The sequence below is a fragment of the Heterodontus francisci genome, chromosome 2 (assembly GCF_036365525.1).
Source record: "Heterodontus francisci isolate sHetFra1 chromosome 2, sHetFra1.hap1, whole genome shotgun sequence".
NCBI classification, from domain to species: Eukaryota; Metazoa; Chordata; class Chondrichthyes; order Heterodontiformes; family Heterodontidae; genus Heterodontus; species Heterodontus francisci.
The window spans coordinates 157,339,460-157,364,751 of NC_090372.1; the positions used below are offsets into that span (position 1 = coordinate 157,339,460).

The 25,292-nt window shown below is 46.7% G+C and overlaps 1 long non-coding RNA gene across 1 annotated transcript in view; it reads left to right on the forward strand.

Moving 5' to 3' along the window:
- The window catches only part of LOC137380036 (uncharacterized), a 217,861-nt gene extending 192,986 nt beyond the window's left edge, over window positions 1-24,875 (forward strand). Inside the window, exon 4 of the long non-coding RNA XR_010976958.1 lies at window positions 24,682-24,875. This is a non-coding gene — a long non-coding RNA (uncharacterized lncRNA). The remainder of the gene's footprint in view (window positions 1-24,681) is intronic.
- Window positions 24,876-25,292: the final 417 nt, after the last annotated feature.

A 25,292-nucleotide genomic window follows, 5' to 3' on the forward strand; every position in this document is an offset into this window, starting at 1 on the left:
AGTGGGGCTGCTGTCAAATCTTGTGGCAAATCAGAAAGTCCTGCAGTAATCCAGCAGGCCAGGCAGCATCTGTGGAGACAGAAGCAGAGTTAACTTGTCCAAATTCACAGACCTGAAAGTTAACTCTGCTTCTCTCTCCACAGATGCTGCCTGACCTGCTGAGTTACCCCAGCACTTTCCGCTTTGCTGCCACATACTTACTCTGCTGTGTCCCAGTGTCCTGTGAAGTTGCGATCCTCTTCTTCCACTCAAGTGTCACATTCCTTCTTGTAGGCATGCTGCACCTGAGTGAATAATCTTGATTTTTCACATTCCAGGACTTGAGACTTAAATAGACCATAAAAGGTATTACAGAGATTTACAGAGAACACACTGACACAAATGGGAATGCACAGGTGTCACAGCAATGTAAATACATCTTTCATTAAATGCTCCTCACCAACATGTGTGTCCTTTTCTCTGTATGAATGATGTGTGCCAGCATGTAGCGCCAATGTCACATCCCTTTGCACCATTGGCCCTTCAGGAGAGCCACCGTATGCAATAACATCATTGCCATGCCACCATTACTCATCGTCTCCACCGATTCAGTGACATGGCCATTGGCTCAGTCAGCTGTTGCCTATAATGATTTACACAGGGATGCTGCAGGTGAACAAGGGTGATGTGTGCCTTGCAGAGCTCATGTCGGTTCCTGTGGAGCAGAGAGCCTTTGTCTGATAAGCCATTTCCGTACATCCCTTGCTCACTGCTAGTCCGGTGTGCAGAGCCTGGGTGCCATCTGCCCTCTCATGCATCTTTCATGTTGTAGGTCTTCAGTGTCTTCATAGTCCAAGAAGGAATCCTGTTGACGTCTCTCCTCATCATGCCAGGCCTGGCACCTATTGGGTGCGTAGTTGTGCACAGCAGCAAAGGAGCTGGACTTTTCGGCCCATAGTACAGGGCGTCACCCTATCTATACAGGCATTGGAGGCGCTCTTTCAGCATGCCAATCTCCTCCTCAATGGTGGCTCATGTAGCTCAATGGGTAGCGTTGTATCTCTCCTCTGCAGCAATGGTGGAGTCTCTCACTGATGTTGGGAGCCATGTCTGCAAAGGATAGCCCTTATCTCCAAGAGCCATCTGAGCCAGTTCAGTGAACAGCGGTGGCAGCCAGGACTTGCGCAAGACCAGATGTCATGGCAGCTGCCTGAGAAGCGGTCACACATTCACTGCAAGTATCTGCGGTGTTCATATACCAGCTTCACCTAGATTGAGAGGGCTCCTTTAATGGTGACATCAGCAGGTGGTAACCTGGCAGTAGGCCTGATGGCCACATGAGTGCAGTCTATGAACATTATAACCTATGGTTTTCCAGCAATGGTGCCAGAACCAATGGCCCTCTGGGCGTAGCAGTGAGAGTCCATCCTGAAACGGACATCCTCACTGGTGCAGGGCATTGGTGACCTCCCTGATGCAGCGGTGCACTGCTGACTGTTTGACCCAACAAAGGTCTCTGGTGGGCCCTTAAAAGTCTGCAGAGGTGTCAGGCTTGAGAACTGCTGCCACAATGAGGAATAAAAGCATGAGATGTCTACCGGAGCCCGTGGGCTCAGGTCATCCTTGAGCAGGACACAGAGATGTGTCACTACCCTCTCTATATGCGCAATCTCCTCTGACTGGTGCTCCGACATCTGATGGCATGTCATGTGGGGCCTGTAGATGCACGGCAACCATAATGGCGGGCTCCCCTTGGGGGCTACTCAAGACCAGGGGCCTCTACGTGGATCGCACCTACCTGCTGGTATTGCCTCTGGCGCAAACGGATCCTCACGTGCAGAGGACCACACAATGTAGGATGAGCCATACCTATTTCTATGTGATAAATAAAGTTGAACCCTACATGTATTCGAAGGTTCCTAACAGAGCATGGATTGGTGTTGACGGGTACATCAGCTGCTTTCCTGGATCAACTATGTGATGTGCCATGGCATTGCCCATCTTGGCCAACACTCAGAGTGGCACAGCATGACCACATCATGATCCTACCAGCTGAATCGATTGCCCCCATCATCCATAAAACCTTAATGCTTCTGCCCTTTCTGGCACCCTCCCCACACACAGGGTGCCTAGTGTGCCTTTGCCCCCTCACAAATACAGACTATACACTGTTAACGGAAGGATGCCAGCACAGCTTTCCCTCTAGTAATCCCAGACCCCTCCCTTTCAGAATGCAGAGTGCGACCCCTGTGTGTTCCCCCCCTCCCTTTTAGAATGCTGAGTTAGACCCCTGTGTATCCCCCCCTCTTCCCTTTAAGAATGCAGAGTTAGACCCCTGAATATCCCCCCTCCCCCGATCCCTTTAAGAATGCAGAGTTAGACCCCTGAATATCCCCCCTCCCCCGATCCCTTTAAGAATGCAGAGTTAGACCCCTGAATATCCCCCACTCCCCCCATCCCTTTAAGAATGCAGAGTTAGACCCCTAAATATCCCCCCTCCATTCTCCCTTCCATAATGTAGAGTAAGACTCCTGAATAACACAACTTACCTTCGCTGGAGACAACTTCTGTCTCTGAAGACCCAATGCCTTTTCAGATCGTGAATGGGACAGCACGTCATGGCCGCCCGTTCAGCGACAAATCTGGAAGTGTCAGTGGAGAGGCGGCGGGCTGCATAATCAACGTAGTTAAGTACTCTTTACCATATGTTAATTGTGGTGCCGCCACCGTGTAGCAGGGGGGCCGCACCGAGGTCCCACCTCCACCAGTAATATGCGGCGGGCCATTCTCGATGTCGTGGGTCGAGGCGGGCCTCTCCCCGCAGCATTCTACTGGTCCATGACCCGCGGCGTCGAGGGGCCTGTAAAATCCAGCCCTGTATGTGCACCCATCATTTCCTATCAAGGCACCAACTCATATCCCCATCTGACCAGCCGCCACGGAAGCTCACCATCATCTTATTGCAATGCCACTCCCATCTCTCATAGTGACCCTTCATCCTCTCAAAACGTTTTACTTCTCACACTCATTTGTCTCTTCTTTCTCTCCTTGCAGGAGAAGGGAGCACAGGACACCAGGGAGAGGCAGAGAACCAGGGGTGCCCTCCAGTCATCTCCAGCTTGACAACTGCAGTGGAAGAGTCACTGGAGATAAGCCAGGTCTTGGCATGCCTGGCCATTGGAGCTGGAGAGATGAGAGTCTCCCAGCTACTCAGACAGAATTAAATATCATACAGCCACATGGCAGACAACTTACTCATGTTGATTTGACGTCAGCAAACAATGAAAATTGATCATGTGCACAATGATGACTTCGAACCCTCACATCTTGTCAGTTCCAATTCATGTCATTCAGCTGCCACAGATCCTTCAAGCATCCCTCAGGAAGTGATGTGTGAAGAGGATGAAGACTCCTTAGAGGAGGTCAGTCACTCTGAGAATGCATTGTCATGGGACTCATGCATACCAGCTCAGATACGCATACCTCAGTGGGACTGCCAAAACAGAAAGTTGGGTAGTCACATGGTGAAGCACTGATCACAAGTGAACAGGAGCCGGTGTTAGAGACTGGTACAGCAATGGAGCATCCCCATCAGCGGGTGCAGGACCCTTCAAGCTCTGCTCAGCTGAATGCAGATGCTGAGCCTCTGAGGCCATCGATGATGAGGGCTATTCTGGAGCAGCAGCAGAAAAAGTGTGACGTTTTGTCAGCTGCAGTGTGCACAATTGGAGAGAGATTGAAGGAGTCTGTCTCATGAGTGTCATGAATTCTCAGGCATTCACGTTCATGTCTATGTCCATGGTAAGAATGGCCATCTGCGTGGTGCATCAGATGTGGAAGTCAGCCAAGTCATACTGACATTCACCAATGGCCTGCGCATTCAGAATGCCACCTTATTGAGGATTGAGGAAAACCTTGCTTTGGCTGTTTAGTGCCTCACAGTCGGGCAGCAAAATGGCCTCCAGCTCTTGGCTAGTAGAGAACTGAGAGGGAGCTGGAGAAAGGGGACATGGAAGTGGGAACATGGATCATCGAACCATAGAATGGTAACAGCATAGAAGGAGGCCATTCAGCCCATCATGTGCATGCTGGCTCTCAGTGGCAAGAATCTACCCAGTTCCGTGGGGGAGGGCTTCAAGGTGGAACCAGGAGCAATTTCAGAAAAAGATGCATTGGGTCAGTGCCATCTAAGGGCAATCTTCCCGGAGACGGGTCAGTTCTGGCAGCGGCTACTGGCCACATCCAGTGGCAGTGGCAGGTGGCAAATTTGCATAATTAACTGCCAATTTGTGGGCTGATTGGATATGCCGCTGGGATATTCCTGGCAGCAGATGGGAGCCACCCACTGAAGGCCAAGCCCAGCAGGTGCCTGGAGGCAGCTTGCCAGTGGCTGGCCTGGGGGTCCCATAAGGCCTCCTGTTTTAATCCCCACCTGTCCTGCCCCGGAGCCATGACCATCAGTTGCTCCCAGCTGCTGCTGCAGGCCATCTTGTGAATGGGTTCCCTCCCTGCTGGGGTGGCTTCACAACTGTGGCTATCATTTATTTCATTGAATTCTAAGCTCTTCAGAGGGTGCCTCAAGACGGAGGTGCCCTCTTGTTCCCCCTCCAACAGCGGCAGTGCCCACCTCTGGCAGTGGGGCTTCTGTCCTTCCAAAGCTGCGGATCCATTGACTGGGCCTCCAGACTCAAGGACCCACCCACCGTCCTTAATTGGATAGCAGAACTGGATGTGGCCTCGGGGAAGATCTCCCAGGTAGGTGCCCTGACTGTCAGAGCGGGGTTAGGACACGGTAATCGTCCCAACTCACACTCATCTCCTAAGGGCAGAAAATTCTGCCCTGAAAGAACTGCTCAGCTGGTCCCATTCTCCTGCCTTTTCCCTGTGGCTGTGCAAATTTTTGCTCAAAGCACTTCCACTTCTTATCCCTCGTTCCCACACCTGCCCCCATTCAGAGCTCCACATACTGCCTTGTGTCCCGATGGCTGAGACTGCCCCTGTACAGTTGCAGGTGGGGCATTCTTTGGCAGGGTCCTCATGGGCTGCACAACCCAGAGGACATCGACTAAAAGCATCTGAGCAGTCAGAGCATGGATACAAGCAGTCTGCCTCTAGCTCTGCTGACGCCATAGGGGTTGCACTACGTGGGAGTAAGAGAAAAATAAACTATTTTGAGCTGTACAAGGTTATTCACTTGCATGTTTAACATATTGTTACATTTCTGTTTCATGTTTATGAACGATTACATTTATTTCACCGCTCCATTGTCCCATCTTGCCCAGTTTTGCCTGCCGCCTGCCAATAGTATGACAAGAGTTTACGATGAGCAAGAATGTCTGTGAAAGAGATGAGTTGTCAAGTGTAGGACTGCTTTGTACTGGGAGCTGAGAGTGGACACAGTGGGTTCAGAGTCGATGTGCCAGATAGCTGCACTGCCTCAGATTATCCGAAGCCACTTGAATGAGACTGTTCCGGGCATCCCTGGCAGCTAAGTGAGCAGCTACAGGTGCCCTCACCATGTCAGGCTCCTTCTCATCCTCATGTTGTTCCTTCTGTTCCTTCACCTTCGAAGTTGCAGAGTGCTCATCACTTTCTTCCTCCTAGAGCTCTAGTCCTCGCTGCTGCGAAATGTTGTGGAAGGGCCAGCACACCACTATGTTTCTGGACACCCTGACTGGTGCATACTGAACGATGCCCTGAGATCTGTCCAGGCACCTGAATCAGATCTTCAGCATCCCAGTTGCTTGCTCAATTACAACACTGGTGCTCATGTGGCTTCTGCTGTACCTTTCCTGGACGTCTGTGTTTCCTGGATGTCTTGAGAGGGTAGTCCTTGTTGTCAAACTCCAGAAAGCTTGTTATGGAAGGATAATTCTGGAGCTTATCTTTACTCACATTTATTTTACAGAGTAAAAGGATTACAAATATGTAACTCCTCACTCAAACCCTCCACCAATCTCAGTAAGTGTCTGCTTCGAAGTGCTCAAATAAGACCCCAATTAACACCCTCCACCTGCATATAATCAAACAATTGATACACAATTAACAGATTAACACTTGTCTCCAAGGAACCATTTACTGACTCTGCCTAGAGCTGTAAATATCTCTGGGAGACGTGACTGGCACAGAGTGAATGCATCATGGTAGCTTCCTGGGAGCCTTGGTCATGCACGATGATCTTTCAGTGATTGCAGATCAGCTGAATATTGATGGAGTGGAATCCTTTTGGTTGATGAAGACTCCTGGGTCATCTGGGAGAATCTTGATTGCCTCGTTGATGACTTCCTGGAGCTGTGGGAAGCCAGTCAGAGCAGCAGATCCGAGTGCCTGCTAATTCTGACTGGCCTGATCAGTTGTGAAGTGGACATAAGTGGCAGCCCTGGCAAACATGACATCTGTCACCTGTGAGATGAACCTGTAGGCAGCGGTTTGTGAGATTCTACAAATATCACCAGCAGATCCCTGGAAGGAGCTGGAGGTGAAGAAATTAAAGGCCATGGTGACCTTGACTGCCACTGGCAATGCATGCTTACCTGGTCCACTTAGCAGGAGTTCTTGTTCCAGGAGGCTGCAAATGTCAGTGACCACCTGCCAGGAAAGTCTGAGCCCATGAGGGATTGGTGCTGTGTTATGTCCAGAAAACTTATCCTCTGCCTGTATACCCTGTACTGGGGGGTATTTATAACATTTCTTGCCTGTCAATTGCTAAGCACCATCAAATCTCCTGTCCTCTTGCCTTTTTTCTCTGGTGGATTCTGTTAAATTCAGAATCCTGAATTAAAAGAGCAACTAATGAGCATTTTAAATATTAAAATGGCAGGCTTGCCTGTCTCATGGGGGTTTCCCGTGCACTGGAGAACGCGCTCAGGTTAAAGGCAGAAGTTGTCAGGTTCCTACCGGCTTCTTGACATGCCGGCAGTTTCAGCTGCATGACCAACTCAAGAAAATGGGTCAGGACTGGAGCAGGATTGGAACAAATGGTGGACATCTCGTCCCACCACTGGAAGGAAAATGCAGCTGAGAGGTTAGTAAGTTGTGCAAATGTATCTGTGTTTCCTTTTGTCTATTCAATGTGCTTACAATCTATCACTGCAAGGTGGGTGAGTCTCTGTGCAGGTTGCAGGTGAAAACAGCTTAAGCTGCCGGCATGTCAGGCAGTAATACAGTGGGAATGTCACTGCAGCATCAATAAGATGGCGGGGGACCTTAAAGAGACAGAACAGCAATATCTCTGTAGGGCTCGGCAGTGACAAGAACCTGCTAAGGTTAGTGCATGGGCAAGATTGGAGGGAGAAGGAACCCTGGAAGGCCCTCCCCTTCCATGGTGGATGGGAGGGAAATGGTATGGTAGACCACGTCCAATCCCTTTCAGTATTTACATGTAGGTGGCTGGAGCAGAGGTGGGAGAGGGAGGCAATGATAGACTTCATGACTTCATTTTTCTGTCACTATGGGATAATAGAGGAAAATGAAACTCTTGTGGGGATGATTTTTTTGTGCTCTTGTCTGATGTGAACCTCAATATGGGGTTGGCAGTCTTACTGCTCTGTTAACACCAGCGATGCAGCTGGTTCCATTTTAGAAGGGACTTAACACTGTGCGCCCAAAGCACCCAACTGTTTCAAGGTATAAGCCTTTTCTAATATGGAAATTGGGGTCTTATGACTTAATAGGAACTGGTTAGAGTTCCACAAGGTGAAGGAAGAGGAAAAGTCTTTTTTGTGGGTCCAGGAGGAGCAAAAGTGCAACACCAACATTGCCAACAACGCACCAGCACCCCTATTCTCCCCCACAACATCTTACCTTTGTAAAATGTAATCTTTTACCCTTGACAGCCTGTAACTCAGCTGATGAATATAAGTGAGGCTGGAGCCTCAAGATCAGGGAGGTCATTTTGCCGATGGAATGGCCAACTGACCGGGGCACTCTGCCGGTTGCATGCACAAAAGCCAAAATGGACACTCTAGTCTCTGAGTGCAAAATTTTTAATTTGCTGTTGAATTTAAAAAGCACAATGTTTTCTGGTGACAGCACATATAAAGTGTTCCTGTTATGGTTGGAGTCATACCTAGCACAAAGGAAGACAGTTGTGGTTGTTGGAGGCCAATCATCTCAGTCCCAGGACATGCCTACAGGTGTTCCTCAGGGTAGTGTCCTAGGCCCAACCATCTTCAGCTGCTTCATCAATGACCTTCCCTCCATCATAAGGTCAGAAGTGGGAATGTTTGCACATGATTGCAAATTGTTCAGTACCATTCACGATTCCTCAGATACTGAAGCAGCCCAGGTCCAGATGCAGAAAGTCCTGGACAACATCCAGGCTTGGGCTGATAAGTGGCAAGTAACATTCGCACCACACAAGTGCCTGACAATGATCACCTCAAACAGGAGAGAATCTAATCATCTCCCCTTGATGTTCAACAGCATTACCATTGCTGAATCCCCCACTATCAACATCCTGGGGATTATCCTTGACCAGAAACTGAACTGGACCAGCCACATAAATGCTTGGCTACAAGAGCAGATCAGAGGCTAGGAATTCTGCAGCAAGTAACACACCTCCCGTCTCCCCAAAGCCTGTCCACAATCTACAAGGCACAAGTCAAGAGTGTGATGGAATACTCTCCACTTGACTGGATGGGTGCAGTTCCAACAACACTCAAGAAGCTCGACACCATCCAGGATAAAGCAGCCCAATCACCATCTTCAACATTCATTCCCTTCACCACCGATGTACAGTGGCAGCAGTGTGTACCACCTACAAGATACACTGCAGAAACTCACCAAAGCTCCTTCGACAGCACCTTCTAAACCTGTGACCTCTATCACTTAGAAGGACTGCCAAGGGCAGCAGATGTATGGGAACACCACCACCTGTAAGTTCCCCTCCAAGTCACACACCATGTTGACTTGGAACTATATCGCCGTTCCTTCACTGTCGCTGGGTCAAAATCCTGGAACATCCTTCATAACAGCACTGTGGGTGTACCTACATCACAAGGATTGTAGCAGTTCAAGAAAGCAGCTCACCACAGCCTTCTCAAGGGCAATTTGGGATGGCCTAGCCAGCGACACCCAAATCCCATGAACAAATAAAAATATGCACAAAAATTATTTCAGCACTGTCAAAGGCATTATTTTAGAATAATCACTTTTACACAATGAAGATTAATTGCTGGAACAAAATAACTTTATATTATGCAGCACATGTCAAATTTCAAACTCTCGTGAACCCCCAACTGTCTCTGTATGGTCTTCTTTATACATTTACGAGTGCTTCAACGAGGTGTGCACCCATCGATAGCAGCTGGGCAAGAGGCAGGCATCTTATCAGGCTGCCCCTTGGCCTGTGATGACTTTGGCGGCTGTCCTCTGTCTGCCTGAGGCCTGAAAGGCCCCAGCTGCCTGGGAGTTTCCTGCACTAGTGCCGGACTCCCCTCAGGCATTATGGCCACTGGAAATGGGTTCATTGGTGGAGGGGCTGAGGTGCCACTGTCCACACTCAGCGTGCCCTGAGGGGAATCCCAGCTAGAAGGTCAGCCTCTCCTCCTTCCTTTCAAGGCTCACTTGAATCTCCCTGCTGACCAGAGAAGGATGAGGTGCTGGAGAAGACTCTGTGGGCCTCGCCATGCCACTGCTGCATTGAGCTCATGGCCAAGGCAGTAGTGTGCAGGTCTGCGCACATCTGTGGGATCTAGCTCTCCATGAGAACTGCCAACCTCTCGATGGAGGAAACCATGCGCTCACACGCCTGAGATATGGCTGCATTCATGTCATAGATGGACTCCTCCTTCTCTGCCAGATGTCACCTTACCTTTCCCTGCAACTCTAGTATGCCATGTGCTGTCAATACCAGAGACTAGTCATCATCCTGGGGCTCAGCATAGACCTGGCCACCCACAGTCCTCCGGCTGTCAGAGGCAGAGGCTGTCTCAGCCTCAGCCAGCTGCTCGGGTGCGTGTGTGGTGCTCTCACCAGCTTGCTACTCTGATTCTACAGCTGAGCGGAAATCCACAAGGTGAAAGTATCTGCGCTGCTGGAAGGTGCAGTATAGTCATGGAACGGTGCTTCCTCTGACTGCGGTTCCTCCTCAGAGATTGATGGCTGTCCCCCTTCTGCTTGAACCTTCTGCAGACACCGACCTGCATGAGAGAACACAAACATGTGAGGGCTAGGCTGTGCAGATCTCGTCATGCCAACCATATGTGATGTGGGTCTCCAGAACTGGAGCTGTATGTTGATGAAAGACAATTCTCACTCTCTTGTGCAGACTCCAATCTCTCCATCTGATATGGAGCGGCCGCCCTGGGTCCCCGCTGATTCTTATGACTCCTCCTCTGCTGTGGAGAGTGGCTGAAGATCTGGAATGCCTCTGCCAGTCCAGGCTGTCTCCCTCCTGTTATAAGCCCTCTTGTCTTGCGAGTGGAAAGAGGGAGATAGTCATACTTCACAGAGAGATCTGCATTACAGTTTTGCTGGTGGCAGCCCCTCGTCCCCTGCTGGGTTTTCCGATATAACATGCTCCTGTCCATTCTCAAGAGAGTTAATGTGGATGATCTGTGAAAGAATGTGGCCTGTGGCCGAGATGCAGCCATGCATCCGCCAGAGAAGTATGGAGCAGTCACCTTGGCAGAACGAAGGAGGTCTTGGACCCTTTTGCGGCCTTGCATTCATGACGGGGGCGGGGTGGGGTGGTGACCCCACGGCTGCTGACCTCCTCAGCTATCTACATCCTGGCAGGAGGACCTGTTCTTGCCATCACTGGGGAAGAGGACCTCCCGCCTTTCCCTTGCAGCTTGGAGGAGAATCTGGAGGAAGGCATCACTACACCGTGGAGCCACCCTGTGTCTTGCCTCGACCCTCCTGCAGGGTCCACCTCAGGGGATAGGGGATCCAGAGTCACTGCAACACCAGTGTCATTTGTGAAGAGCAGCAGCAAATGAGTCCAAGGCAGCAATGCAAGCAGGGCTGGCAGGGCTTTGGATATGCTGGAGAGATATGTTGGATATCTGAAGAGAAATAATTTGCAGGGCTACGAGGAAAAGGCAGGAAAATGGGTTTCGGTGAGTTAATCTTGCAGAGAGCCATCACAGAAAAGATGGGCCAAATGGCCTCGTTCTGTGCTGTAACCATTCTATTCTATGAGAGCACCAATATCCACTATTGGTTTCAACCTGCCCCTTCTTCTGTGATACTTTGCCCGTAGAACTAAAAATTGTCAGACCTTATGACTGCAGTGGCATCGACTGTTTATCTGCTGGTTGAGCCACCTCCTCTGTATCCCTGAGCAGCCGAAGACCTGTAGGCAACACAGACTTGGCTGTGAGAGGCTACACAGCAGACGATCCTGAAGTTGCCACAGCTCCAAGCATGCCAGCCTTCTATCAATTCTGGGCATCAGAACCTCACAGATGGCTTTGTGGACTCTTACACATATGTTACCACGTTGAAGAAGCTGCTGGCATATCATTTACTGACTGCAACAGTCTACCATCCTCTGAAAGCATCCATCCCAAATCAGGAGGTTGTGGATTCAAGTTCCATAATTTGTAGACTGACATTTGACTGTAGTACTGAAGGACTGTTGACTGTTAGATTAGACATTAAATTGAAACCATGCATGCCCACTCAGGTGATTTTAGAAGATCCCATGGCACTATTCAAAGAAGAGCAGGGGACTTCTCCTGGTATCCTGTCCAGTTTATCTCTCAACCAGCATATCCAAAACAGATTAATTGGTCATTTATCTCATTGCAGTTTGTGGGACTTTCCTTTGTGAAAATTGGCTGCTGCATCTGTCTATATTACAAAAATAAATACACTTCAAAAATACATAATTGGTTTTAAAGCACATTGGGACGTCCTGAATATGTGACAGACTTAATGTAAACACAAGTTCCTTCTTTCAGGTTCTGCTGTCAGTGCAGCTGATGGAGGAGACACTCTTATTCACTCTCAAAGGTCCTCTTCTTCCACCTGCTGCACCTTCTAATGTTGGATGCTGTGTTTTAAGTTTTGAGTTTTGCAAGCATGGGCTGGTTGGGTACAGTCTGTACCTTTCCCGTTGCGAACAACGGAAGGGACATGTTGTTTGGTATGATCCGCCAGTCTTTGGGACGTACGGCCTATATACCTAGCATCAGACTGGCACTGAAATTGATATACCACATTACTCATTTGTGTGATGGGGAGAACGTCTTTTTGGCTTGATGGCAGCATCCTGTTAGTGGCGAACACCACACATGTTGCTACTGCATAGTAGCAGCGCGAAACAGCTAACTTCACCTGTTGCTCAAAGTTTTGGGATACATTACCCTTCCAGGGTAATCTGAGGTACTTTCAGGGCTGAAAATGACGGCTTTAGGCCTGTTTGTAGGTTTGTGTGATATACAGCAAGGAATGATCTGATCAGGGTTGGTACTGTCACGCAGGATGTCTTAGATTTGCCCTATTTGTTTGCAAAACTCAAAACACAGTGTCCAACATTAGATGTGATTCCGCTATTGGACAACATTTGCTAAATAATTTTCAGTGTGCTAAGAATTACGCTGACAGCTGTCTCCCCCTGCAGTTCTGCGACCTTTGCCCCTACCTCCTCAGACTATTCCCAGTGGCCTCTGTTTTCGACCCTGCCTGGCAGTTGATGCTGCCTCTCTGGATCACCTCCCTTTGCAGCCAGCAATGAGCTGCCGCCTTCATGTCACCTCCCTCTGGCAGGTGAGGCTGTGAAGCCCCATGATTCCCGAGTGCCATCAATAAAAGTTAAAGCTGAGAATAAAATCTTTGTCAATAGGCCTCTTAACTACCATATATAAAAACAAGAAATGCTGGAAATACTCAGCAGGTCTGGCAGCATCTGTAGAGAGAGAAGCAGAGTTAACGTTTCAGGTCAGTGACCCTTAAATAGAACTTGTTCTTGTTTTTATTTCAGATTTCCAGCATCTGCAGTATTTTGCTTTTTCTCTTAACTACCATAATTGCCTGCCCTCTACGTCCATGTGTCAGACCTCTGCTCTCCATGTTTGCTGCCATCAACAAAATCAGGATGGGACATCATGACTTTGGACTTCCTATCTTATGTCTGCTGTCCCAATTTAATGCCGCCCCTAACCACCCCCACCACCACCCACCTCCATTCCCATCCCTGAAATCTACATTGAGAGAGCAGTTAGCAAAGCAGAAAGGATCTTGGGCTTCATAAATATAAGTGTTGGGTATAAAAGCAGGGAAGTTATGCTGCACCTATATAAAACTCTGGCTAGGCCACAACTAGACTATTGCATCCAGTTCTGATCACCACAGTTTAGGAGGATGTGAAGGTGCAGAGGAGATTATCAGAATGGTGCCAGGAATGAGGGTTTTTATATACAAGATTAGGTTGGAGATGCTGGGGTTGTTCTCTTTGAGGTGAAGGAGATTGAGGAAAGATCTGATAGAGGTATCCAAGATTATGATAGATTTAGACAAGCAAAAGCTGTTCTCATTAGCTGATGGTACAAGGCGTAGGGGACACAGACTTAAGGTTTTGGGCAAGAGTTTCAGGGGGATGTGAGGAAGAACTTTTTTATGCAGTGAGTGTAATGGCCTGGAATTGTCCATGAGGGTGGTAGAAGTCGAGTTGATGAATGATTTCAAAATGAAATTAAATGGGCACTTAGAGAAACTGGGAAAGAGCTGGGGAATGGGACTGATTGGATTGCCATACAGAGAGCTGGCATGGACTCGAGGGGATGAATGCCCTCCTTCTGCATCATATTGACTCTAACCACCAGATTTATCCTGGTGGCTGTGGGCCGGAAAGCGGGAGAGACCCCAACTGGAGGGCCAGCAGCTCTGCAGTAGCAGCATTGCCGCTGGGAGCAGTGGCCACTGCCGGTACTGCAGGAGGTCTGCTAAGGCCAAGATATTGCAGACACTGGGATGCAGGTAAGCGGGGTCGGAGTTGCCGGCACTAGCAGGCAAGCCCCAGTGAGAGGGTGGGGTGGGTGTTGTGGCATGTGGGGTGGAGGGTCTTGCCAGGGGGGCTCTCCCTGGGCATTGAATTGTCTCCAGAGGAAGGACCCCTGTTCCAAGTCTGTGAGGAGGCCACCAAGTCTCAGCTGGCAATGTTTCCACATGGCAGCAGGCCCCTCTAACATTGGTAAAATCAGAGGGGAGGCAGGAAGCTGCCCTTAAATGGCCATTAATTGGCCACTTAAGTGGTTCAATTCGCCTTGGATGGGAGGGCCGTCCTCCAACTTCACCCCATGGACAAAATGGCATTGGGGCAGGACGACTTCAGCATGCTGCCTGATGTCACCCCATGTGATTTTATGTGTTCCCTCCACCACCACCCCCCCCCCTCCGTTCCCATCTCCAAGGACAGGATAAAATCCTTTCTTATGAATAATATTTAGCTATAAATTGCAGCCTTTCAAAATGCTTAACCAAGCTCAGGCTACAATGTTTTCTCCAGTAGCTTGTTTATGAAGCAACAAGTCCTTAAGGCTTGCAGTAATCCTGTAATTTTCTGTTTTTCTTGTGCTTGTGCCCAATCGAGCTGCTTAGCACCTGTCCACAGAATGCCCACTACCTTACAATTAGTCCTGACCAACATTCCTTCTAAGCTGCATGGGTGCTCATGCAGCAGTCCAGTACTTACAGTGCAAGGGACAAGCAGGCCATGCACAAGAAGTGGTTCCTTTAAGATGTGCGAATGTGCAGTTGTGGGGCAATCTTAAAGGGATCATACAGTGCAGCAAACAGGACATGCACAGCAAAGGGAAATTAGAGGGAACATTGATCCTAACTAGAAATCAGGTTGCAGATAAGTAATGTTGGTCACAGAGCATTTCCAGTGCCCATGCCTAGTGCTTCCTAATATGGGCCCATAAAAATGGGCCCTTAAACTTCTTCAAAAATGAGAAATCTTGCTGCAGATATATACTCCCTGTTTTCTTTCTTTGACTTATATATGGACTTGTTAAAAATGAGAAGGCAGTCTTTTCTTCTGCATCGATCAGTGTCATTCTAAGGTCCATGAGATTGCCATTTGGAACAATTCTTCTTCAGATTTTCCCTCCCTGTGTTTGAGATTTAGAATTTACTGAATGTGGGAGATCAGCATTTGAATTAATATAGTGAAAGGTGTTGTTGAATAATATTGACACCAAAGGCTAGATATGTATCTCATTGTTTCCATAAAAGTGCTTGTTGTCATACATTAGCCTCTTACTAAAAGTTGTTGCACATCAGCTGTGAAAGATTCTATGGTGCAATATCAGACTATGTTGGGATTCTGATCCTCCATATTTTGAGGTAGAAGAATGTGTGTTCATCCTGAGTTTCCCTAACTGGCAACTTAGTAATTTTGTCAGTGCAATTATAGAAAGTGAGTGAAGGCCAAGCAGAGAGTGGCTCAAGAAAGATTGAGACAGGCCTGAAGAGATACATGCAATCTTCACCTGCAGATATCATGCCGAAAATTTCATTATGAGGTCAGGAACCTGATGCCCGGAACATTTCCGGGTCCCGACCCTGTGCCATCATTGCTGATGCGATGCAGTTTTCATATCTAAAGGGCCCAATTGGCCTTGGGGTAGTTTCCCTCAGAGGATGGAGGACAGACTCTGTGATGCTTCACTGGGTGAAGTTGCTATTCCTCGGGTGTCACAAAACAAGGAAGGTCTTCCTTGAGAACAGGAGACAGATAAGTTCTTGTTTGTTGGAGTTCCCTGAGGCCTTGAGGAGCCATGGGGAGCCCATGTGCTCTGTCAGGACATAGGGATTCGAAAACATGAGCTCCTCCATTGAGAGATTGGGTAATCTATTTGAGAGCCAAATGTCACACCACTCTGAGTGGGTGCAGGAGCAGAGCACTGAAATGCATAGAAAGAGTGAGACTCTCTGTAACATCGAACGCTCAGTGTTGCTAATGGCACAGAGATGCAGAGAAGGGTGGCGCAGTGGCTAGCACCGCAGCCTCACAGCTCCAGTGACCTGGGTTCAGTTCTGGGTACTGCCTGTGCAGAGTTTGCAAGTTCTCCCTGTCACCGCGTGGGTCCCCTCCGGGTGCTCCAGTCTCCTCCCACATGCCAAAGACTTGTGGGTTGATAGGTAAATTGGCCATTGTAAAAAAATTGCCTCGAGTGCAGGTAGGTGGTAGGAGAAGTGAGGGAAGGTGAGGATGTGAGAGGGGAAAATGGGATTAATGTCGGATTAGTATAAATGGGTAGTTGATGGTTGGCATGGACTCGTTGGACCGAAGGGCCTGTTTCAGTGCTGTATGACTCTATGTTCAGAGTGAATGCCAGCTGTGTCCCAGTTGGTGGCCTCATCCAGCATCCAAGGGCGCCAGGAAGGGGTGAGATGGTTGAAGCAGCAGATGAAGAGGCCACACCTCAGGTGATGTTGGCCCCTTGCCCTGCCAACTCAAGAGCCAAGGCCCTGTGATAGAGGAGGCCACTGCAATTATGCAGGCATGGCAGCCTGTGAAGGAGCCTCCACAGTAGCCATGGGCATCTCAGCCAGAGGCGGAGAGTAGGGAGCAGACTGCCTCCACCTCATTCTGTGCCACAGGGGGAGCACCCTGTAGAAGTGTTAATGCTGTTGACTTTACTTAGTGGGCCACCTGAGTGCTGTTCTGCACATTTGTTTGTTTTGTTATCATCACAATGTAACATGTTTATGTTATCACTCTGATATGTATGTTATTGATGTTTCATCTCAGAAGGGGGATGTAGTGTTGTGGGGTGGGTGGCAGGGACAGCGGTCCCTGGATATGTTATGTTCCCATGCCTAGTGGTGTTGGGGAATGTTGATGGAGGAAACCTCATTCTGCATGTTCAAAGCTGGCAATTGGACCTCGCAGTTATGGGTCATAGCAGTGTTATAGCTCTCTATGCTGAAAGGTGACTTTTGGAGTTATCAGCAGCAAGGGTGATCAGGTGAAACACTGCTGAATCAGCATGACACTTGTTGCCATGCCAGATTGCAGTTCACCCTGAGATCTGGGACAGCATCGCCGGGCGCCCTCTGCTGCCTAGTCGGCGGCCACCTCTTGTGGAAGCCCTTCCTCCTCCTCCTCTTCCACTTCTTCCTCTTCTTAGTCCTCCTCTGAGGTGGAGTGGCATTCCAGCTCCTCCTCTTTATCCATCTCCACGCCTCTTTGTATTGTCATGTTGTGCAGAGGGCAGCAGACGACCACCATACGAGACTCTCTGGTTGGCTCATACTGGCAAGCACCACCTGACTGTTCAAGGCAATGGAAGTGCATTTTCAACAGGCCAACGGTCTGTTCATTGCAGGTCCGTGGTGGGAAAATGTCTCTGATTGTAGCACCTCTCTCCATCTGTGTCTGGGTTTTGGACGGGTGGCACGAGACACCTCTTTTGGGGATAACCTTTATCTCCCACAGATTCTGGGCCTGAAGAGGTGCAGCACCTGGGACTCTCGCAGGATAAAGGAGTCATGACAGCTGGCCAGGAACTGGGCACAGACCTGCAAGATTCACTTCCTGTGGTCACAGACCCTCTGGATATTCAATGAGTGGTAGCCTTTCTGTTCAGGAATCTGACTGGCTGGTCTGTAGATGCGATGATGGCTACGTGGTGTAGTCGATGATGCCCTGTACCTGAGGGAATCCATTGAAGGTGGCAAAGCCCAAATCCCTCTGTGCCTGCACTGGCTCACCTGTGTCAAAGTGGATGTAGTTCCCCTGCCCTCCTGAATATGGCATCCGTGACCTGCCTGATGGCATGATGAGCTGCTGACTCTGAGATGCCACCTAGGTCTGCAGCTGATCCCTGGAATGATCTGGTTGCATAGAAATTCAAGACGACGTAGACCTTGATGGCTGCAGGTAGGGGACTACCATGGGGGCTGTGACGCCTCAGGTTATTGTGGATCAGAGCACAAATATCCAAGACCACCTGCCTGAATAGGCACAGTCTCCTATGGCATTGGCACTCTATTATTTGCAGGTAGCTGATGCTTGGGTAGTGGGCCCGATGTCTTGGGTAGCTCCTTCTTCCCCATGCAGCCCCTCGCTATGCTCCTCTGGTCTCCTGCTGTCCAGAAGGTTGCATCTGCTGAAGCTTTCCCAGCTGCTCTGTCCAATGTCAGGGTAACCTGTTCCCATCTGAGCTCCCTCAGCTGGAGTTTGTGCATTCACCAGGCCTTCCCCTGCCTACCCCAGTTGCCCAAGTGATGTCAGTGGTCTTACGTCCCTCTCCAGATTCCTACCACTCACCACTGATAAATGCAAGTCTTACAGCTCTAGCAATGGCTACTCTGTGGCACTTTGGAGCAGCTAAGCTTTATTTTGGGCCTCTGCATTATGTTAATCAGCCTTTCCCATAGCCCTCAAGGCCCTCCACATTGTTCACGTCTTCTACACCCTGCCATGCTCCAGACATGACGTTTTCCCCGTGCTCTTCCATTGGAACTCACAAACTGCCCCGAGAAGCCCTTTAATGAGCTAAACAGGTGATTAATTGGAGGCATGCGGGCTTCCCGTTCCCTCCCTCCAGGCATCCCTTTAAAAATAGCTTTGCGTTCCAGAGGCGGCAGGAGCCATTGCCTACCTCCTAAAACATGATCTTCAAATTATGTGTGCAGCTACTTCTAATCCCAACAGGTTTTAAAAATCTGGCCCCATATGTCAGCATCTGTAATATATACAAAATCTTACATCTGCATGCACTTCCTGTCTATAAACATTACTTCCTGTTATCATGTGTACTACAGTACCCTTCATCACATAGACTGACTTCTTCAACCTTAATAATATCACCTGCCTCAGCCCATCTTCTGCTGAAATCCTCACCCATGTCTTTGTCACTTCCAGAGTCGTCTATTCCAGTGCTTTGCTGACTGATGTTCCATTCGCCAACCTCTGTAAACCAATTCATCCAAAACTCTGCTGTCCCATACTAGTTGCACTCATATATCACCTGTAACTTTGCCGACCTACATTGGCTCCAGTCCTTCATTGCCTCCAATTTAAAATTCTACCACTTATGTTTAAATCCCTTCATGGCTTCACTCCTCCCTGTCTCTGTAACCTCCTCCAGCTTAACATTCCTCTCCCCAAACTGTTTGTTCCTCTGACTCTGGCCTCTTGTGCATTCCCCCCCGTTCATCACTTTAATGCAGTATTGATGGTCGTTCCTTCAGCTGTCTAGGTCCCACACTCTGGAACTTCCTCTCTAAACTCTCTGCTTCACCACCTGCCTCTATTCCTTTGAGACCCTCCTTAAAACCTATCTTTTTGACCAAGCTTTTAGTCAGTCCTCCTAAAATCTCCTTCTTTGCTTTAACATCCATTATTGTCTGATTATGCTTCTGTGAAACACCTTGGGTTGCTTTTCTATGTCAAAGGCAATATATAACTGCAGTAGTTTCTGTCACATTTTCGTATTGACTTTCTACATTATAAATCTTGAAGCCCATAGTAACAATGCAAACTTGTTAGATTGTAATTACATCCTTTCTCTAGTGGTGTCACTGAAGTACCACAGTTGTTGTATGTCCCAGCTACTCAGCCTGTACTGCAAAGTACCTCCAATGCTCAAACCAACTCCACTTCTTGTTTCCCCAGTTGCAAAAATTTTTGCTATTTAACTATTAATAAAATGAAATCAAGCTATTATATAAAAGTAGAGGCAGAATGTATGACTTTAGAATAGGGATTGAATTATATTTGCATGCCCTGGTCCAATTATCCCATTGTGCTTTATTTCTGTTTTACCAGAAGACTACTCTTGGTCTTGACTCCCTTGTGCAACACCATAGCAGATTAACTAGTAATAATAAAACTTCCATATGATGATCCAATTGTGAAAGAATGAAGTTAAAAACTTAAACATTTTGAATTGCTACCTGGATTTCCATACAAGGGACAAACTAAATATGGGCTATTGAGGCAGTGATTGAATTTATCATTGTAAGGCATCACCATCTGATTTAGAGGTACTTGAGTACAAAGTAGCTCAGTGATATAGTGGTTGCTTTAAACTGCTGCTGACTTGAGTCCTATTGCTGTCTGAAGCATAAATGAACCAAAAATATTTACGATGAATTTTGCCAGTTTTCAGCTCAACTACAGAGGCGATAGGCCAGATGGAAACAGTAACTAAACATTGAAAAAACTGACACTTAGTAGATAAAAATCCAATATTCTGGCTTTAGATAAAATGGCTTTGTTTTAATTTTTTTCTTAGCAAATTTTGGAAAGTGAACCTAATTTAGTTATCTAGTTTTTTCACTTGTATCAACCTATTTCTATCTCTTAAATAGATATATCATAGAGTCAAAGGGCTGAATTTAACAAAAGGTATCGAGGCCCCAACTGTTGTGTTAATGGTTCTTTATTACAGCATAATAGAATTCAAGGAAAGCTCTGAGATACCTGCTGACTAACACTGCTCCAACTACTGTATCACATGTTAGTTTGCATCACTTCCTGTGATGATGTATACCAAACTATTTACCCATTAAGTAGTAGGTTAACTAGTATTAAAACAGTTAAAGCAGTATCACAACCCCCTTTCCTTAAATGGAAATTTACATAAATTCTAAGCTATTTACATAACGAAATAGGATGATTGTGAACAGTATTTACACATGTACAGACTCTCATATTCATTATTCAAGTGTCTCTGAAACGTACAGGTGGTCTGCTGACACAATCTGATCTGGTAACAGTGAAACTTTGCTGAGGTCTGGAATTGTCAATTACCACAAGAGTTTTTTTTATTTTGAAAGCTTGGAATTCTGTGTGTTTTTAAAAGACTGAGAAGAAAGGATTTTCTGTGAACACTGAATGCTGAAACTTGGTGTTTGAACTGAGTGGGACAGACTGCAAGACACCTGTTGCTAACACCAGCAAAGGAAATGATAAGTCACATGACTTGATTGTTGGAGTTTCAGTTTTTCTTTTCAAGTGTGGAGACCAGTGAACTGGACAGGCAGGAGGCAGAACTAACTGGCTTGGACCTGTATTTTTGCAGACCAGAGGAAAAGACCTCTCCCTGAAAAAGAAGGCTTGCCTCTCTTGTAAAAAGAAATGATGCATTTGAGATGGTGGCTGTGGTCTGTCTGGAGCGAGAAAAAGACTCCTGGAGAGGAAAAGACTCAGGAAAAGAGGAGTTGCTGCTTTCTGCGGAGAAAGGCTCCTTTACTGAGAGGAAGCCCTGCATTTTAAAAGGTAGCAGATTCCTATTGCCTCAAGTCTTTGAAAAATCTCTGCCTCAGGAGTGATTCCTGTTGCCTCTTGTATTTTGGGAGATCCTGAAAGCTCAAGAAAGCTTCTACTGCTAGACTTCTATTTCAAATCCCAAGAAGAACTGTTGCTACACCCTTTGCTGAAAGATCTGTGTGACGCCTGCTGCAGACAAAGTGCCTTGAATGCCTACCCATCGCAAACTGTTCATCAACCTTGCCTGGAGAAACTTTGAGTGGCATCTGACTATTCGACTCTGGGACACCTCACCGACCCAGAAATATCATACCAGAACGTGACAACCGAATTATTATTCCGAAGAAACAGTTATAAACTAAAACATCCTTTTTTCCGGTTAACTTTTTTTTCATGTATGTGTGTGTGCATGAGGGTTAGGAAGAATAAGGAGTTTGAAAAGAACCCTTTCACATATAGAGTTATCTCATTTTGTTTAAGACTTAGTTTAATAATACATAATTAATTTTGTTGTTGTTTAAAGAAAGCTGGTGTGGCGTGCTTTATTTTGGGGGACAAATACAGTGTTTAGTTTGGCTATTTTCTGGTAGGTGGGAGACTTTACTAAAATGCTATGCCCTGTGAAGTAGTGGAACTGAATTAACAGTACATTACTCCACTTTGGTTGTAACATATTAATTGGGAGCTGTTGTCAGGATTGTTTTCAATACTAATTATGTTAATTGTGAGGGGAGTAATAATTTGAAACAGAAAAAATAAAAGAACCATTTTTAGAATTTGAATGTGAATGTGTTCTTGATGCTACAAGAGTGTTAGGTATGATGCTGTTGGATAACTCTCAGCTGACATCTATTCCTTCTCAACATCGCTCCATTTGGGGTGGTTACCTCTTCTCTTGTGGGTGGATCACTCTAACCTTCTGTTCGACCTGCAGAACCTCCACACCTGCATGATTGTCATGTTCATTTTTCATTTTCTCTTGTCTTGCTAATAATTTATCTTGGACTGACCATGATCTGATTAGATGACGACTTGGAAGAGTAGTCCTGACTTGCCTTCTGAACATGATCTCTGCTGGGGTAATCCTGTATCTAGTGGTGCTGCTCGTAGGTGCAACATTGCTATTTGAATGTCTTGATTAGACTCCTTATATTTCAAGATCAGTGACTTTACTGTCCACACCATCCTTTCTGCTAGTCCATTTGACCTTGGATAATGCGGGAATGATGTAAAATGAATGATAGTCCACTTAGCGCGTATGTCTTGAAATGGCTTATTGTACTGTGGACCATTATCTGACATTGTCTGCTCCGGGGAACCCAAAAGACTGAAACCAGCACTTATCATGTTTGCTACCGTTGCACTTATCTCTCAGTTGGCGAATTATAGGAAATTTGGAGAAGTAGTCGGTAATAAATAAAAAGTTATCACCTCTGACAGTAAATAAGTCCGTAGCTGTTCTTGACCATGGATATGATGGAACATCATGAGGATGAAGTGGCTCTCTGTGCTGACTCGGCTGATGCTCTTGACATGCATTGCACATCCTGATTGTTCGTCCTATGTCATTGTTGATCCCTGGCGAATAAACTGTCTCACGTGCAAGTTGTCTTGATCTTTTAATGCCCATGTGACCTTGGTGTAATTGTGTAAGGATATCTTGATGAAGCGCTTTTGGTATCAGCACTTGTCTGTCTTTGCAAATGACACCACCAGATATCCCTAATTTGTCACAATATGGTCAAAATGTTCTGAAGTCTGTGGGAACCTCTTGCATTGTATCTGATCATCCATTGATGATGAGCTACATAATGCCCTGAGGACAGGATCTCTGGAAGTCTCTCTTTGGAGCTCCTCACGTTTCTTCTGTCTAAATCGTATTAGGTCACTGTTGTACACATCTTCTAGTTCCATGTCTACTTTGTCCACATGGATATCTAGCGGTACATCTTCTTGTTTCTTGTGGTTGGGTAGCCTGCTCAATGTGTCAGACGTAACCATGAGGTTTCCAGGTTTATATCGAACCTCACAATCATACCCCTGTTCCTTGATTAATAATCTTTGGAGTCGAGGTGGCATGCTGGTGAGTGGCTTTTGCCAAATCATTGCCAACGGATTGTAATCAGTCTCGACAACAAAGCGCTTGCCAAATAGGTACATATGGAATCTGGTGATACCGAACAGTAATGCCAATGTTTCTATGTTTGAGTAGTTTGCCTCAGCGGGTGACCAACATCTAGAACCAAATACAATTGGTCTACCTTCCTGTAACAGATGTGCTCCGAGACCCTTTTGTGAAGCATCTACTTTGAGTGTAGTTTCATTCCTTGGGTCATAATGTTGCAAATATGCTTCAGCAGAAAGTGACTGGTTTAACGAATCAAACACATGCTAATGATCTTCATGCCTCATGAGTGGCATATCCTTCTTGAGAAGTTCACACAGTGATGATACTTTCTCAGAAAAGTTTGTGATATATGGTGCTAAAAAGTTAAACAGGCCCAAACACCTCTGTAAATCTTCTTTATCTTAAGGAATAGGCATTGATTGTACATTCTCAGCTGGACTGGGATGTGCTCATATTCTAGTGTTAGAATAGATAGGACTGAAAAAATTAATATTTATTGCACATTTTTTACTATTAAGCACGAGACCTTCTCTTCTAGCTGTCTCCATTAGAATGTGAAGATTCTTGTCATGGCTTTCCTTGGTATTTCCCATGTTCGCTATGTCATCTGCAATACAAACACATCCAGGAACACTCTTCGTAATGCAATCCATGTGCTGTTGGAACAGGTCTTGAACAGACCAACTGGTAACTGTAGAAAGCAATACCTTCACAATGGTGTTCCGAAAGTTGTTAGTTCCTGTCAATTTTAGGAAAGGTGGACTGACTGGTATCTGTGTTTCGCGTCCAACTTTGAGAAGAATTTGGATCTAGCAAACCTTGGGTTGAACTCTTCTAAAGTAGGAATCTTGTGAGGGCATCTTTTGAGTGCTTGATTTAATCTTCTGGGATATGAGCATACTCTAATGGTACCATCTTTCTTGATGTCATGGTCCTGTAGTTTGTTTTCGGAATATGTGGTTTGCCTTTAAGGCTTGCAAGGGATCAGTATTCCTTTAAGAGCCAGCAAGCCTTAGGAGTTATAGGAAGGTGCATTTTCGTTGCCTTAGAAACAGCCATTTGGAGACTGCGATTCAAAGGGTGCATTCTCGATACCATGGAAACAGCCACTGGGAGTGAGCCTGATGCGATACATTAGTTACAATTCAGTTTTGAACTGGCAGTTGAAGATAGTTTGTCCTAACTGTACATAGACAGAAGACACAGACAGCTGTGGTGTTTGCACTGAAAAAGAGCTCTCAATCATTTAAACTGAAGGAAATGGGGTTTTTGTCTGTTTAATTATTATCTCTCGAAATTCTAAAAAGTCAAGCCAAGACAGAGATCTCTGGTAATTTAAATTGAAGAAAGGGAAGTTAAACTGTGACAATCTTTTATCCCTCAAAAAATTCTAAAGTCAGATTGATTCTGTTGAAGTGCAAGTCGTTAATTGTTGAAATTCGCTGGACTTCAAACAACATTCTGCGAGGACGTCGAACAACATCCTGCGAGGACTTCAAACAACATCCTGCGAGGACTTCAAACAACATTCCACGGGGGACTTCGAACAACATTCTGCCGGGACTTCGAACAACATTGGACTGTAATTTTGCAAGGACTCTAATTTTTCTATTTTTAAATGTTCATAGTGTTTAAGAATTTAGTTCTTTTAATTAAAGAGTTAATTTGTTGATTTAAAGACCCCTGGTTTGGTTAGCCTCATTCGGGGGTTAATAGACGGTACAATTTGTTTAGAGATACAGCACTGAAACAGGCCCTTTGGCCCACCGAGTCTGTGCCGACCATCAACCACCCATTTATACTAATCCTACACTAATCCCATATTCCTATCACATCCTCACCTGTCCCTATATATTTCCCTACCACCTACCTATACTAGGGGCAATTTATAATGGCCAATTAACCTATCAACCTGCAAGTCTTTGGCATGTGGGAGGAAACCGGAGCACCCGGAGGAAACCCACGCAGACACAGGTAGAACTTGCAAACTCCGCACAGGCAGTACCC